Raw genomic sequence first — 15,874 nt, 5'->3', positions numbered from 1 at the left:
CTGCTAACAGGAGGAGTTTGGGCAGGTTACATCCCAGGAACAGATTAGAGATCCTCTGAACCATCCGTCCCAGTACTTCTCTGCTTTGGACAGGTCTATACGCCAGCTGTACACACCCTGGTAACACACCGAAGGGTTAAACCCGTCACCAAGGTAACGAGAAGAACACACGGAATGCATCGGTCACTTCTGCCTCTCCTGGAGTGCGTAAACTGAACAACGACAACAACAACAACAACAACAACAAATCGAAATACTCAAATGTGAGACCAGCGACCCCTTGTAATAAGTATACACAATGAATGGAGAATGGATCGGTGAACTGTTTAAGAGAAAATCACCGAAAAGAGCGTCTCACTCTTAACAAGGAGGACTTTAAAAGCTGAATGCTGTTTTTGATGCCAACACTGTTAAACGAGCAAAGGGGACCGTCACTGCTTCTCGACGAGACTAGAGTCCTCTCCAGTAGCCGCTGTGGATTCTACCATGATTATGAACCAGGAGACTAGAGTCCTCTCCAGTAGCCGCTGTGGATTCTACCATGATTATGAACCAGGAGACTGGAGTCCTCTCCAGTAGCCGCTGTGGATTCTACCATGATTATGAACCAGGAGACTGGAGTCCTCTCCAGTAGCCGCTGTGGATTCTACCATGAATATGAACCAGGAGACTAGAGTCCTCTCCAGTAGCCGCTGTGGATTCTACCATGACTATGAACCAGGAGACTAGAGTCCTCTCCAGTAGCCGCTGTGGATTCTACCATGATTATGAACCAGGAGACTAGAGTCCTCTCCAGTAGCCGCTGTGGATTCTACCATGAATATGAACCAGGAGACTCGAGTCCTCTCCAGTAGCCACTGTGGATTCTACCATGATTATGAACCAGGAGACTAGAGTCCTCTCCAGTAGCCGCTGTGGATTCTACCATGAATATGAACCAGGAGACTAGAGTCCTCTCCAGTAGCCGCTGTGGATTCTACCATGAATATGAACCAGGAGACTCGAGTCCTCTCCAGTAGCCGCTGTGGATTCTACCATGATTATGAACCAGGAGACTAGAGTCCTCTCCAGTAGCCGCTGTGGATTCTACCATGAATATGAACCAGGAGACTAGAGTCCTCTCCAGTAGCCGCTGTGGATTCTACCATGATTATGAACCAGGAGACTAGAGTCCTCTCCAGTAGCCGCTGTGGATTCTACCATGATTATGAACCAGGAGACTAGAGTCCTTTCCAGTAGCCGCTGTGGATTCTACCATGAATATGAACCAGGAGACTAGAGTCCTCTCCAGTAGCTGCTGTGGATTCTACCATGAATATGAACCAGGAGACTAGTCCTCTCCAGTAGCCGCTGTGGATTCTACCATGAATATGAACCAGGAGACGAGAGTCCTCTCCAGTAGCCGCTGTGGATTCTACCATGAATATGAACCAGGAGACGAGAGTCCTCTCCAGTAGCCGCTGTGGATTCTACCATGAATATGAACCAGGAGACTAGAGTCCTCTCCAGTAGCCGCTGTGGATTCTACCATGATTATGAACCAGGAGACTAGAGTCCTCTCCAGTAGCCGCTGTGGATTCTACCATGATTATGAACCAGGAGACTGGAGTCCTCTCCAGTAGCCGCTGTGGATTCTACCATGAATATGAACCAGGAGACGAGAGTCCTCTCCAGTAGCCGCTGTGGATTCTACCATGAATATGAACCAGGAGACTAGAGTCCTCTACAGTAGCCGCTGTGGATTCTACCATGAATATGATTGGAGGCGGAGCCAGAGCTTGTCTGCCCACACATCACTTGCTCCTCTGCAGCTCACCAGCTGATGTCACAAAAGCCGGGTGCGGCGTGTTTTTCCCATCAACGCTAATATTAATTGTGTTTATCATGATGTCAAAAGTTCTCAATATCTCCAAAAACTATTGTCCAGTCCACTTAGTAGTCATATTTTAGTCACAGAGATAATATTGTCTCGTTTTAGTCAACATTTAAATATTTTTCATTTAGTTATATATATTTTTTTCTGGATCTATTCAATAAGTTATAGTCTCATTAAAAAAATCTATCTACAAAATTAACACTGCACCGAACTACTTAAGTAAATCCTCTTATAGTTTTAAAGCACTTCATTGCTGGATCCAACTACACAATTATTCTGTTGCCGTTCTGGCAAATTCAATTATCGACTGGGGACCTTCTTCTTGAATAGCGTGTTGTGTTGTAATTTACTGGTTTTTCTATTACATTATATAGTTTTTGTTTGATTTTTTGTCTTTTGATAATGTTTCTGATAATACAGTGGCTTGCGAAAGTATTCGGCCCCCTTGAACTTTGCGACCTTTTGCCACATTTCAGGCTTCAAGGCTGCACGCCCAATTTTTCAGTTTTTGATTTGTTAAAAAAGTTTGAAATATCCAATAAATGTTGTTCCACTTCATGATTGTGTCCCACTTGTTGTTGATTCTTCACAAAAAAAATACAGTTTTATATCTTTATGTTTGAAGCCTGAAATGTAGCAAAAGGTCGCAAAGTTCAAGGGGGCCGAATATTTCCGCAAGGCACTGTATATATTTGCTCCCTTGTAAAAGATACCCTTTTCTTAATGGTGAGTGCCCTGCTTAAATAGAGGTCAAACAACAAACAAAATGGTGGTGTGTGTGTGTGTGTGTGTGTGTGTGTGTGTGTGTGTGTGTGTGTGTGTGTGTGTGTGTGTGTGTGTGTGTGTGTGTGTGTGTGTGTGTGTGTGTGTGTGTGTGTGTGTGAGTGTGTGTGTGTGTTTGTGTGTGTGTGTGTGTGTGAGTGTGAGAGTGTGAGAGAGAGTAAAGGACGTTGGTTTCTTACCTCGGGTTCCGGGATGCTCACCTCTGATGTACCGTCTGGCTTGTCACTAACATAGCTCGGGTCAACGCAGATCTCCTCGTTGCCCTCGACGACTACGTCACTAACAGGGACGGCCTGCTCAGGCGATTCAACAACATCCTCCACCTCTACATGCCTACAGAGTGCAGGTGAGACATTTTGAGAAGTCTAAATTGGATCCTTGGGATGTCCATCTCTGATGTCACCCCATTGAAGTTGACATTCTAAGTGGTTAAAGTGGAACTCCAGTCTCTGTTTAACACCTGATTTACTGAACAGAAGGCACATCTCAATAGGTGGTCCAGGTAAGTCATGATGCAGATCACAGATTCCCTTTGTGAAGTTTGCAGTTGTGTATAAAAAAACAACACTATTTTGCTATTTTTTTGTGTTTTTTTTTTACCGATTAGTCTACTTTAAATCAAATGTAATTTATTTATAAAGCCCTTCTTACATCAGCTGATATCTCAAAGTGCTGTACAGAAACCCAGCCTAAAACCCCAAACAGCAAGCAATGCAGGTGTAGAAGCACGGTGGCTAGGAAAAACTCCCTAGAAAGGCCAAAACCTAGGAAGAAACCTAGAGAGGAATCAGGTTCTGAGGGTGGCCAGTCCTCTTCTGGCTGTGCCGGGTGGAGAATATAACAGAACATGGCCAAGATGTTCAAGTGTTCATAAATAATCACAGTGAACAGGTCAGGGTTCCATAGCCGCAGGCGGAACATTTATTGTATTTATACTTGAGTATCGCTTTCAACAGTAAAAGTTCCAAAATCGCCAGAGGACGTCTTTAAGGTTCGGTTTTGGGTCATCTTCTTCCCAGACACTTCTGCCCAAATGCGTGAAGAGTCTGGTAGATTACGCGTCAAACTTGGCCTTCATTGGCGCAGTGGTTAAGGGCGCTGTACTGCAGCGCCAGCTGTGCCACCAGAGACTCTGGGTTCGCGCCCAGTCCCTGTCGTAACAGGCCGCGACCGGGAGGTCCGTGGGGCGACGCACAAGTGGCCTAGCGTCGTCCGGGTTAGGGAGGGTTAGGGGAAATCCTTGTCTCATCGCACACCAGTGACTCCTGTGGCGGGCCGGGCACAGTGCGCGCTAACCAAGGTTGCCAGGTGCACGGTGTTTCCTCCGACACATTGGTGCGGTTGGCTTCTGGGTTGGATGGCGCTGTGTTAAGAAGCAGTACAGCTTGGTTGGGTTGTGTATCGGAGGACGCATGACTTTCAACCTTCGTCTCTCCCGAGCCCGTACAGGAGTTGTAGCGATGAGACAAGATAGTAGCTACTAAAAAACAATTGGATACCACGGAATTGGGGGTTAAAATAAAAAAGAAATAAAAAACTTGTAGGTATTGGCTTAATCTACCAACCGTTATAAAATGGTGTGTTCGGATACTGGATGCTGATTGGTTAAGAGCAGGGAGTTATAGCACTACAATCTCCGTATTCCCCCCGGTGTAATTCCAGTTCACAGTTGCATTAGATGTATCAATGCACATCCACCAGCCCACAGCCCAGCCAGTCAATTTATAAACTTCATCTCCCATGTAAAAAACGTTATTAAAGACATTATTTCCTCAAGCTACTAGGCTAGCATTCGGTTTGCGACAGTTGGGGTTTGTCTAAACCTTGCTGGGTTTCTTTCTCAATGTCCACTGCCACCACCATGCTTCACTATAGGGATGGTGCCAGGCTTCCTCCAGATGTGAGGCTTGGTATTCAGGCCAAAGAATTCAATCTTGGGTTCATCAGACCAGAGAAACTTGTTTCTGATGGTCTGAGAGTCCTTTAGGTGCCTTTTGGCAAACTCCAAGCGGGCCGTAATGTTCCTTAGGATAGGACTAACTGTGTTATTTCATATACAGTATATATTTTTATAGGGTAGAAGTTCTGTTTTAGGGATGTCCAGGATAGGACTAACTGTGTTATTTCATATACAGTATATATTTTTATAGGGTAGAAGTTATGTTTTAGGGATGTCCAGGATAGGACTAACTGTGTTATTTAATATACAGTATATATTTTTATAGGGTAGAAGTGTTTTAGGGATGTCCAGGATAGGACTAACTGTGTTATTTAATATACAGTATATATTTTTATAGGGTAGAAGTGTTTTAGGGATGTCCAGGATAGGACTAACTGTGTTATTTAATATACAGTATATATTTTTATAGGGTAGAAGTGTTTTAGGGATGTCCAGGATAGGACTAACTGTGTTATTTAATATACAGTATATATATATATAGGGTAGAAGTGTTTTAGGGATGTCCAGGATAGGACTAACTGTGTTATTTAATATACAGTATATATATATATATATATATATATATATATATATATATATATATAGGGTAGAAGTGTTTTAGGGATGTCCAGGATAGGACTAACTGTGTTATTTAATATACAGTATATATATATATATATATATATATATATATATATATATATATATATATATATATATATATAGGGTAGAAGTGTTTTAGGGATGTCCAGGATAGGACTAACTGTGTTATTTAATATACAGTATATATATATATATATATAGAAGTGTTTTAGGGATGTCCAGGATAGGACTAACTGTGTTATTTAATATACAGTATATACATATATATATATATATAGGGTAGAAGTTCTGTTTTAGGGATGTCCAGGATAGGACTAACTGTGTTATTTCATATACAGTATATATATATATATATATATATAGGGTAGAAGTGTTTTAGGGATGTCCAGGATAGAACTAACTGTGTTATTTCATATACAGTATATATATATATATATATATATATATATATATATATATATATATATATATATATATATATATATATATATATATATAGGGTAGAAGTGTTTTAGGGATGTCCAGGATAGGACTAACTGTGTTATTACATATACAGTATATATATATATATATATAGGGTAGAAGTGTTTTAGGATGTCCAGGATAGGACTAACTGTGTTATTTCATATACAGTATATATATATATATATATATATATATATATATATATATATAGGGTAGAAGTGTTTTAGGGATGTCCAGGATAGGACTGTGTTATTTCATATACAGTATATATATATATAGGGTAGAAGTGTTTTAGGGATGTCCAGGATAGGACTAACTGTGTTATTTCATATACAGTATATATATACATATATATATATATATATATATATATATATATATATATATATATATATATATATATATATAGGGTAGAAGTGTTTTAGGGATGTCCAGGATAGGACTGTGTTATTTAATATACAGTATATATATATATATATAGGGTAGAAGTGTTTTAGGGATGTCCAGGATAGGACTAACTGTGTTATTTCATATACAGTATATATATATATAGGGTAGAAGTGTTTTAGGGATGTCCAGGATAGGACTGTGTTATTTAATATACAGTATATATATATATAGGGTAGAAGTGTTTTAGGGATGTCCAGGATAGGACTAACTGTGTTATTTAATATACAGTATATATATATATATATATATAGGGTAGAAGTGTTTTAGGGATGTCCAGGATAGGACTAACTGTGTTATTTCATATACAGTATATATATATATATATATATATATATATATATATATAGGGTAGAAGTGTTTTAGGGATGTCCAGGATAGGACTGTGTTATTTCATATACAGTATATATATTTATAGGGTAGAAGTGTTTTAGGGATGTCCAGGATAGGACTGTGTTATTTAATATACAGTATATATATATATATATATAGGGTAGAAGTGTTTTAGGGATGTCCAGGATAGGACTAACTGTGTTATTTCATATACAGTATATATATATATATATATATATATATATATTTTTTTTTATAGGGTAGAAGTGTTTTAGGGATGTCCAGGATAGGACTGTGTTATTTAATATACAGTATATATATATAGGGTAGAAGTTCTGTTTTAGGGATGTCCAGGATAGGACTGTGTTATTTAATATACAGTATATATATATAGGGTAGAAGTTCTGTTTTAGGGATGTCCAGGATAGGACTGTGTTATTTAATATACAGTATATATATATAGGGTAGAAGTTCTGTTTTAGGGATGTCCAGGATAGGACTGTGTTATTTAATATACAGTATATATATATAGGGTAGAAGTTCTGTTTTAGGGATGTCCAGGATAGGACTAACTGTGTTATTTAATATACAGTATATGTATATATATATATAGGGTAGAAGTGTTTTAGGGATGTGCAGGATAGGACTAACTGTGTTATTTCATATACAGTATATATATATATATATATATAGGGTAGAAGTGTTTTAGGGATGTCCAGGATAGGACTAACTGTGTTATTTCATATACAGTATATATATATATATATATAGGGTAGAAGTGTTTTAGGGATGTGCAGGATAGGACTAACTGTGTTATTTCATATACAGTATATATATATATATATATATATATATATATATATATATATATAGGGTAGAAGTGTTTTAGGGATGTCCAGGATAGGACTAACTGTGTTATTTCATATACAGTATATATATATATATATATATATATATATAGGGTAGAAGTGTTTTAGGGATGTCCAGGATAGGACTAACTGTGTTATTTCATATACAGTATATATATATATATATATATATATATATATAGGGTAGAAGTGTTTTAGGGATGTCCAGGATAGGACTAACTGTGTTATTTAATATACAGTATATATATATATATATATATATATATATATATATATATATATATATATATATATATATATATATATATATATATATATATATATATATATATGGTAGAAGTGTTTTAGGGATGTCCAGGATAGGACTAACTGTGTTATTTCATATACAGTATATATTTTTATAGGGTAGAAGTTATGTTTTAGGGATGTCCAGGATAGGACTAACTGTGTTATTTCATATACAGTATATATTTTTATAGGGTAGAAGTTATGTTTTAGGGATGTCCAGGATAGGACTAACTGTGTTATTTAATATACAGTATATATATATATATATAGGGTAGAAGTGTTTTAGGGATGTCCAGGATAGGACTAACTGTGTTATTTAATATACAGTATATATATATATATATATATATATATATATATATATATATATATATATATATATATATATATATATATATATATATATATATATATATATATATATATAGGGTAGAAGTGTTTTAGGGATGTCCAGGATAGGACTAACTGTGTTATTTAATATACAATATATATATATATATATAGGGTAGAAGTGTTTTAGGGATGTCCAGGATAGGACTGTGTTATTTAATATACAGTATATATATATATATATATAGGGTAGAAGTGTTTTAGGGATGTCCAGGATAGGACTGTGTTATTTAATATACAGTATATATATATATATATATATATATATATATATGGTAGAAGTGTTTTAGGGATGTCCAGGATAGGACTAACTGTGTTATTTAATATACAGTATATATATATATAGGGTAGAAGTGTTTTAGGGATGTCCAGGATAGGACTAACTGTGTTATTTAATATACAGTATATATATATATATATATAGGGTAGAAGTTCTGTTTTAGGGATGTCCAGGATAGGACTAACTGTGTTATTTAATATACAGTATATATATATATATATAGGGTAGAAGTGTTTTAGGGATGTCCAGGATAGGACTGTGTTATTTAATATACAGTATATATATATATATATATATATATATATATATATATATAGGGTAGAAGTGTTTTAGGGATGTCCAGGATAGGACTGTGTTATTTAATATACAGTATATATATATATATATATATATATAGGGTAGAAGTGTTTTAGGGATGTCCAGGATAGGACTGTGTTATTTAATATACAGTATATATATATATATATATATAGGGTAGAAGTGTTTTAGGGATGTCCAGGATAGGACTGTGTTATTTCATATACAGTATATATTTTTATAGTCCAGGATTTTCCACCATCATCAAAGCGTTATCAGTAAATTAGCCAGCTAACATTGATAAACAGATTTTCTGGTTCGTTAGGAAAGATAGATCAATTAAGATATGTGTTCGGAGTCTATCAGATTTTGTAAAGTTATTTCAGAATATTTAGGCGGCTGTGCAGTATTCCCCTCTGTTTCCAGTAGAGTAGGATCAGGATGGTTTACCTCTTGATCTGTCCCACCATGGATACTCGTGCTGATTCCCGGTTCCTGATCTGACCGCTCTTAACACTGAAGGAGAGAGCATGAACACACACACACAGAGAGAGAGAGAGAGAGAGAGAGAGAGAGAGAGAGAGAGAGAGAGAGAGAGAGAGAGAGAGAGAGAGAGAGAACAGGAACAGTTGAGAAAGAGCACTACCAACACTGTGAAACACTGAAACGTAGCATAGCATAGCACTCTATGGAACAGCACTACCAGCACTGTGAAACACTGAAACGTAGCATAGCATAGCACTCTATGGAACAGCACTACCAGCACTGTGAAACACTGAAACGTAGCATAGCATAGCACTCTATGGAACAGCACTACCAATACTGTGAAACACTGAAACGTAGCATAGCATAGCATAGCACTCTATGGAACAGCACTACCAACACTGTGAAACACTGAAACGTAGCATAGCATAGCATAGCACTCTATGGAACAGCACTACCAACACTGTGAAACACTGAAACATAGCATAGCATAGCATAGCATAGCATAGCACTCTATGGAACAGCACTACCAACACTGTGAAACACTGAAACATAGCATAGCATAGCATAGCACTCTATGGAACAGCACTACCAATACTGTGAAACACTGAAACGTAGCATAGCATAGCACTCTATGGAACAGCACTACCAACACTATGAAACACTGAAACGTAGCATAGCATAGCATAGCATAGCATAGCACTCTATGGAACAGCACTACCAACACTGTGAAACACTGAAACGTAGCATAGCATAGCACTCTATGGAACAGCACTACCAACACTGTGAAACACTGAAACGTAGCATAGCATAGCACTCTATGGAACAGCACTACCAACACTATGAAACACTGAAACGTAGCATAGCATAGCATAGCATAGCATAGCACTCTATGGAACAGCACTACCAACACTATGAAACACTGAAACGTAGCATAGCATAGCATAGCATAGCATAGCACTCTATGGAACAGCACTACCAACACTGTGAAACACTGAAACGTAGCATAGCATAGCACTCTATGGAACAGCACTACCAATACTGTGGAACACTGAAAAGTAGCATAGCATAGTATAGCATAGCATAGCATAGCATAGCATAGCATAGCACTCTATGGAACAGCACTACCAACACTGTGAAACACTGAAACGTAGCATAGCATAGCACTCTATGGAACAGCACTACCAACACTGTGAAACACTGAAACGTAGCATAGCATAGCATAGCATAGCATAGCATAGCATAGCATAGCATAGCACTCTATGGAACAGCACTACCAACACTGTGAAACACTGAAACGTAGCATAGCATAGCACTCTATGGAACAGCACTACCAATACTGTGAAACACTGAAACGTAGCATAGCATAGCACTCTATGGAACAGCACTACCAACACTGTGAAACACGTAAAATTAGCATAGCATAGCATAGCATAGCATATCATAGCATAGCATAGCACTCTATGGAACAGACCGCTAATAATAATAATACAACAATACACAATATTTCTTTAGACTGTCTTTGAAACACTACCTAACATATAAGGAGTGGTGTGTTGCTGAACACTCCTCACCTCCACTCTATGGCATGGGCAATAGACTCAAAAGACCTGGGTCGTCCTTTCAGGAAGTTCTGCATGCTGTGTAGCATCTCCATGGCACTGCCTAGAGAGAGAGAGCCCACAGATCCCCAGGACAGCAACACAATTAGACCAAATCATGAGAAAACAAAAAGATCATTTACTTCACATTGGAAATAATTTATAAACAAACAGAGTAAACTAAGATGCTACTTGGCCCTAAACAGAGAGTACACAGTGGCAGAATACCTGACCACTGTGACTGACCCTAAACATAGAGTACACAGTGGCAGAATACCTGACCACTGTGCCTGACCCAAACTTATGGAAAGCTTTGACTATGTACAGACTCAGTGAGCATAGCCTTGCTATTAAGAGAGGCCACCGTAGGCAGATCTGGCTCTCAAGAGAAGACAAGCTATGTGCTCACTGCCCACAAAATGAGGTGGAAACTGAGCTGCACTTCCTAACCTGCCAAATGTATGACCATATTAGAGACACATATTTCCCTCAGATTACACAGATCCCACAAAGATTTTGAAGTGTAGTGGGGAGGAGCCTGCTGCTAACGGTATGGACTGGGCCCTACCTTCCACCACGTCTATCACCACCAATCCTACAGTAGTGGGGAGGAGCCTGCTGCTAACGGTATGGACTGGGCCCTACCTTCCACCACGTCTATCACCATCAATCCTACAGTAGTGGGGAGGAGCCTGCTGCTAACGGTATGGACTGGGCCCTACCTTCCACCACGTCTATCACCACCAGTCCTACAGTAGTGGGGAGGAGCATGCTGGAGGCGGTGTGGACAGCGATGGCCCCGCCCATACTGTGACCAACCAGGACGATGGGGGGAGGGGCCTCTCCGTAGCACGCTCGCACCACATTGGCCACATCCCTATGAGTGGCGGGACAAGAGGGACAGGTGCAGTACAGGTGAGAGATAGCTCAGTTGGTAGAGCATGGCGCTTGTAACGCCAGGGTAGTGGGTTCGATCCCCGGGACCACCCATATGTAGAATGTATGCACACATGACTGTAAGTCGCTTTGGATAAAAGCGTCTGCTAAATGGCATATATTATTATTATTATATTAGATAGAGGGACAGGTGCTGTACAGGTGGGAGATAGAGGGACAGGTGCTGTACAGGTGAGAGATAGAGGGACAGCTGCTGTACAGGTGAGAGATAGAGGGACAGGTGCTGTACAGGTGAGAGATAGAGGGACAGGTGCTGTACAGGTGAGAGATAGAGGGACAGGTGATGTACAGGTGAGAGATAGAGGGACAGGTGCTGTACAGGTGAGAGATAGAGGGACAGGTGCTGTACAGGTGAGAGATAGAGGGACAGGTGCTGTACAGGTGAGAGATAGAGGGACAGGTGCTGTACAGGTGAGAAATAGAGGGACAGGTGCTGTACAGGTGAGAGATAGAGGGACAGGTGCTGTACAGGTGAGAGATAGAGGGACAAGTGATGTACAGGTGAGAGATAGAGGGACAGGTGATGTACAGGTGAGAGGTAGAGGGACAGGTGATGTACAGGTAAGAGGTAGAGGGACAGGTGAGAGGTAGAGGGACAGGTGTGAGAGAGGGACAGGTGATGTACAGGTGAGAGGTAGAGGGACAGGTGATATACAGGTAAGAGGTAGAGGGACAGGTAGAGGGACAGGTGAGAGGTAGAGGGACAGGAAGTTATTTCCTTATGTTTTACAGGTGTGTATCTTCTTACCTAGACATGGTCTGTGTGGAGAGGTCGTCTGACTGACGTACCTGGGTGGAACCTGGAGAGAAGGAGAGTTGAACACATTCTGGAAACATTGGGTTTTGATGTCTTTATGATGTGACTGTATTAAACACTATGGACGGATCCAAAATGACACCCTTATTGTCATGACTAGTCCACCACAATCAAATAGAGTGGCATTCTGAGATGACCTTTGCTCTCTGAACTCACCGTGACCCCTGAGGTCCATGGCCAGCACCCTGCAGGTCACCCTACTGGCTATGGCTGTCTGGGGACCGAGGAGACGGAGTGACAGATTAACAAGAAAAACAGGTATTACAACAGGAATGGAAATCTCAAATGCTGGTCAGGAGAGGAGCCCGGAGTTTATAGATGATGACCGTATGGACAGTTTACATAGAAACAAAAGAAAATAGACATTCTTTTATTTTACAGGAATGGAAAGTGTTTAAGCAGTCTCAAACACTGGTTAGTAAAAATACACACAAAAAATTCTGTATTTATTGTATAGACAGTTTAGAGTAATGTTTTAGTTTAGAGTAATGGATTAGAGTAATGGATTAGTTTAGAGTAATGGATTAGTTTAGAGTAATGGATTAGTTTAGAGTAATGGTTTAGAGTAATGGATTAGTTTAGAGTAATGGTTTAGAGTAATGGATTAGTTTAGAGTAATGGATTAGAGTAATGGATTAGTTTAGAGTAATGGATTAGTTTAGAGTAATGGATTAGAGTAATGGTTTAGAGTAATGGATTAGTTTAGAGTAATGGATTAGTTTAGAGTAGTGGATTAGTTTAGAGTAATGGATTCGTTTAGAGTAATGGTTTAGAGTAATGGATTAGTTTAGAGTAATGGATTAGAGTAATGGTTTAGAGTAATGGTTTAGTTTAGAGTAATGGATTAGTTTAGAGTAACGGTTTAGAGTAATGGTTTAGAGTAATGGTTTAGTTTAGAGTAATGGATTAGAGTAATTGTTTAGTTTAGAGTAATGGATTAGAGTAATAGTTTAGAGTAATGGTTTAGTTTAGAGTAATGGTTTAGAATAATGGATTCGTTTAGAGTAATGGATTAGTTTAGAGTAATGGATTCGTTTAGAGTAATGGTTTAGAGTAATGGATTAGTTTAGAGTAATGGATTAGAGTAATGGTTTAGAGTAATGGTTTAGTTTAGAGTAATGGATTAGAGTAATGGTTTAGTTTAGAGTAATGGATTAGAGTAATGGATTAGAGTAATAGTTTAGAGTAATGGTTTAGTTTAGAGTAATGGTTTAGAGTAATGGATTAGTTTAGAGTAATGGTTTAGAGTAATGGATTAGTTTAGAGTAATGGATTAGAGTAATGGTTTAGAGTAATGGTTTAGTTTAGAGTAATGGATTAGTTTAGAGTAACGGTTTAGAGTAATGGTTTAGAGTAATGGTTTAGTTTAGAGTAATGGATTAGAGTAATTGTTTAGTTTAGAGTAATGGATTAGAGTAATGGATTAGAGTAATAGTTTAGAGTAATGGTTTAGTTTAGAGTAATGGTTTAGAATAATGGATTCGTTTAGAGTAATGGATTAGTTTAGAGTAATGGATTCGTTTAGAGTAATGGTTTAGAGTAATGGATTAGTTTAGAGTAATGGATTAGAGTAATGGTTTAGAGTAATGGTTTAGTTTAGAGTAATGGATTAGAGTAATGGTTTAGTTTAGAGTAATGGATTAGAGTAATGGATTAGAGTAATAGTTTAGAGTAATGGTTTAGTTTAGAGTAATGGTTTAGAGTAATGGATTAGTTTAGAGTAATGGTTTAGTTTAGAGTAACAGTTTAGAGTAATGGATTAGTTTAGAGTAATGGTTTAGTTTAGAGTAATGGATTCGTTTAGAGTAATGGTTTAGAGTAATGGATTAGTTTAGAGTAATGGTTTAGTTTAGAGTAATGGTTTAGTTTAGAGTAATGGTTTAGAGTAATGGTTTAGTCTAGAGTAATGGTTTAGAGTAATGGTTTAGTTTAGAGTAATGGTTTAGAGTAATGGATCAGTTTAGAGTAATGGTTTAGAGTAATTGTTTAGTTTAGACGAATGTTTTTTAGTAATGGATTAGTTTAGAGTAATGGTTTAGAGTAATGGATTAGTTTAGAGTAATGGTTTAGAGTAATGGTTCAGTTTAGAGTAATGGATTAGTTTAGAGTAATGGTTTAGTTTAGAGTAATGGTTTAGAGTAATGGTTCAGTTTAGAGTAATGGTTTAGAGTAATGGATTCGTTTAGAGTAATGGATTAGTTTAGAGTAATGGATTAGAGTAATGGTTTAGAGTAATGGATTAGTTTAGAGTAATGGTTTAGAGTAATGGTTCAGTTTAGAGTAATGGTTTAGAGTAATGGTTCAGTTTAGAGTAATGGTTTAGTTTAGAGTAATGGTTTAGAGTAATGGATTAGTTTAGAGTAATGGTTTAGAGTAATGGTTCAGTTTAGAGTAATGGTTCAGTTTAGAGTAATGGTTTAGTTTAGAGTAATGGTTTAGAGTAATGGTTTAGTTTAGAGTAATGGTTTAGTTTAGAGTAATGGTTCAGTTTAGAGTAATGGTTTAGTTTAGAGTAATGGTTTAGAGTAATGGTTTAGTTTAGAGTAATGGTTTAGTTTAGAGTAATGGTTCAGTTTAGAGTAATGGTTTAGTTTAGAGTAATGGTTTAGTTTAGAGTAATGGTTTAGTTTAGAGTAATGGTTTAGTTTAAAGTAATGGTTTAGTTTAGAGTAATGGTTTAGTTTAGAGTAATGGTTTAGTTTAGAGTAATGGTTTAGAGTAATGGTTCAGTTTAGAGTAATGGTTTAGTTTAGAGTAATGGTTTAGTTTAGAGTAATGGTTTAGAGTAATGGTTCAGTTTAGAGTAATGGTTTAGTTTAGAGTAATGGTTTAGTTTAGAGTAATGGTTTAGTTTAGAGTAATGGTTTAGTTTAGAGTAATGGTTTAGTTTAGAGTAATGGTTTAGAGTAATGGTTTAGAGTAATGGTTCAGTTTAGAGTAATGGTTTAGAGTAATGGTTCAGTTTAGAGTAATGGTTTAGTTTAGAGTAATGGTTCAGTTTAGAGTAATGGTTCAGTTTAGAGTAATGGTTTAGAGTAATGGTTTAGAGTAATGGTTTAGTTTAGAGTAATGGTTTAGTTTAGAGTAATGGTTTAGAGTAATGGTTTAGTTTAGAGTAATGGTTCAGTTTAGAGTAATGGTTTAGAGTAATGGTTCAGAGTAATGGTTTAGAGTAATGGTTTAGAGTAATGGTTCAGTTTAGAGTAATGGTTCAGTTTATAGTAATGGTTCAGTTTATAGTAATGGTTCAGTTTAGAGTAATGGTTCAGTTTAGAGTAATGGTTCAGTTTAGAGTAATGGTTCAGTTTAGAGTAATGGATTAGTTTAGAGTAATGGTTTAGAGTAATGGTTCAGTTTAGAGTAATGGTTCAGTTTAGAGTAATGGTTCATAGTAATGGTTCAGTTTAGAGTAATGGTTTAGAGTAATGGTTCAGTTTAGAGTAATG

The 15,874-nt window shown here is 37.6% G+C and overlaps 1 pseudogene; it reads right to left on the bottom strand.

Annotated features, from left to right (window-relative positions):
* Positions 1–4: 4 nt before the first annotated feature.
* The window catches only part of LOC124019071, an 18,539-nt pseudogene continuing 2,669 nt past the window's right edge, over positions 5–15,874 (bottom strand).

This window comes from Oncorhynchus gorbuscha, unplaced genomic scaffold (genome assembly GCF_021184085.1).
Source record: "Oncorhynchus gorbuscha isolate QuinsamMale2020 ecotype Even-year unplaced genomic scaffold, OgorEven_v1.0 Un_scaffold_6512, whole genome shotgun sequence".
NCBI classification, from domain to species: Eukaryota; Metazoa; Chordata; class Actinopteri; order Salmoniformes; family Salmonidae; genus Oncorhynchus; species Oncorhynchus gorbuscha.
This window is presented reverse-complemented; position numbering and strand designations above follow the sequence as displayed.